Source organism: Nomascus leucogenys, chromosome 16 (assembly GCF_006542625.1).
Source record: "Nomascus leucogenys isolate Asia chromosome 16, Asia_NLE_v1, whole genome shotgun sequence".
Taxonomy (NCBI): domain Eukaryota; kingdom Metazoa; phylum Chordata; class Mammalia; order Primates; family Hylobatidae; genus Nomascus; species Nomascus leucogenys.
In genome coordinates, this window is record NC_044396.1 from 32,856,537 (window position 1) to 32,859,427 (window position 2,891).

The following is a 2,891-nucleotide window of genomic DNA, read 5'->3' on the forward strand; positions in this document are numbered from 1 at the left end:
TGTGGCCATTAGACTCAATCGGTTTTAAAATTATTTCCAACCTCAAACACTATGGCTCAGTGTAACAATATAGCACCCAGCAGTGTCTCACATATTTAGATCAGATAGTAAGAGCTTTCAGGTGATGACAGATATCTACACGGGAGGGAATTTTAACTCACAAATTCTCTGATTCAAACACTGACTGTGCATCACAGGTTTAGAATGTAGTTATTTTATAAATATTGAATTTTCACTAGTCACATTGACAAATACCATAATTAGAAAATGCAATAGTGGGATGTGATGAAATTCTGTGGTACTCTTTTTATTTCTTAACCAATATATTTTAGAAAAGTGCACTTGACCTAAAATGGGCATGCCTCACCCGTGTGCATCCACTTCACGCACTTGCAGATCCTCCCCCACGACTTTATCTCTGCCTAGAAGCAGAATATGCCCTTCCCCGCCAAGAAGCTTGTGAAAAAAATTTTCTGAGAGCTGTCCAGTCCATATACTAAGAATTCATTTTCCAGTTTTTATGTGTATAAATAGATTACTAATTGTTTTCAGGTTTTCTTGTTTTTACAATTGGTTAAGCATGGATTTTGCTGTCTGCACATCTTTAAGAAGTCATCTTTTATACTACACAAACAATATGGTTTTCTTTACCTGCTCTCGCTGCCAGCAAATGAAACAACGATACAAGAGAACTGGAGACCAAGGAGGCCCCTCGTGCTCTGGTTCATGCAAGAACCAACATTGCACATAATCTTGGGAGTTGGACTAACACTGGCAGCTCCTGAATTTCGCTATAGAAAGGACTTAGGAGTGAGAAGGTTTTTGGAAGTGAAGGCTAATTAATTTTCCTTGAAGCTACATTACAGAGCAAGCACACTTGATTTTAATTAGATTACTTAGATTGTAAATTTATGAGGAATGACTTAGAGGGGGTTGCTCATGGAGATTTATGAAGGGATCAAACTCCCTCTACCCCAAGTGCTATACCTTGGCAATGCCACTGCTAATGCTCTCAGAAGTACAACTACTCAAGTCTGTGTTTATTTAATAAATGAAAGTCAGGTCATGTCCATTGCCCACCCACATTGTTCTGCAATTTCATATTTCCTTGTGAAATGACTTGGAGGTTCAAGCTGGATCTTGCCCTGGCTCTGATGCCAGACAATAATACTTCCTGCTCAAACCTCATACCAACTGCAGAGCAGAACTGCTTTGCTGAACAGTTAACACATGTGATGGAGTGATTCTGTATTTTACTTTAATAGCTACTTAATTTCTATTACCCTGTCTCCTTGATGTGCCATCTTTCAGAATTTTATTTCCTTCTAACACAATTTTTCTAATGATATCTTAGTTGTAGGGATATAAACAGTATATGGTATTTTTTTTTTTGCCTGAACATTTCAGAAGTTTAGTTTTTTTCTGATTTCTGCTTGCTATCCATGGGCCTAGTTTTCTCGTAAATATATTTTTATTTGGACTCAATTACACTAGAATCTGCTTCTCTGTAAGGGAAAGGAGTTAGTCTGCTATGGACTGCAACTTGTTTTGATAGCTGGTAACTTTGAACTAAAGGGACATTACTGTTATCAAAACAGCAACCAGCTTTTCTTGGAAGTAGTAACTGACATGGTCTTTTTTTTCCCCCTTCTTTCTGCATGAGGTCGTATCCCTTGACTACAAGTACCATCTCTATGTTTTACTGAAGGCTTTTTCCTTTCAAATCTCACAGGCCAACTATAGAAAGATCAGAGTCTTGGGCAGAGTCCTCAAAAGGAAACAGTCTGGGGCATCAAAAGGCCATAAATTCAGCCAGAGTAGTGGTATTTGGAAACTACCTTAAGTATCAATCTCAGAATGAAAACATATGATTTTTACATCCAGTTCAATTTTTGAGGTTATTTACTTTTTAGAGAGGCTGAAGAGAAAGGGTTAGTACATTAACTTTTAAAATGAAACATATGGAAGAACGTTAAATGCTTTTAATTTTACTAGAAAAAAAATGTCTGCAAAGTATTTTAACTGAGTGGGTTTTGGCAAACATAAAAACTCAATTAAATAATTTTTTCCTATGAAACTTTTGGCATGTCCCTAGACTGGATTTTCTTGTAACATTGTCTAAATTAGAAATCAAAATTGAGACAGATATTAACAGTAGTCAATCAAACTCTGATGCAAAAGTTGCCCCATTTAGTGGAAGATCCTGACATCCTCCACTGGGAAAAAAAAAAAAAAGAATAAAAGTAAAGGAAGTTCAGCTGAGCTGCTATACCATCATGACCAGTGCAACTTTCAATAATGATGTGGCCCTGTGCTTTACAGCACAGCGATATTATTCACAGTTAACTTCCAGACATGTTTTAACAATACAATTATCCTGCCATACTTATCCTAACCGTTGAAAGAGGATAGTTTGTGAAGATTGCAATGTTAAACTTTATATGTTGCCAACATGTATTTTTCTCCTCTGCCTCCTGAAGTTCTTCCAAAATTTCCTTAAAGGAAACGTTTATCAAGTCAAAAAAGATAAACCATTTAGGAGATCTCAGTAGATGAAACATTTCAACCAAGTTTTGGAAGACAAGAAGCGTAGGAGAGAGATCACTGAGGTAGCTGAGTGACAGCACTGTAATTCTAAGTGCAATTATCCCCACTTTGGGATCCTGAGGAGAATAAAGTTGATTCACCCTGAAGAAATCCCAGGGAGGCCTGTAGGCATGAGATTTAGTAAAAAGAAAAAGGGGAAAGTCTGAGGGCTGAGGATAGGAGGAATGGAAGTCTATATGAAAAAGAAATTGCTGGATCTCCTATGGCCGGATGACTACCACCCTCCTGACACCTCCCAGGAGATCACAGTTTTATTCTCTGTAGTTAGTGCCTGGAAAGACTCC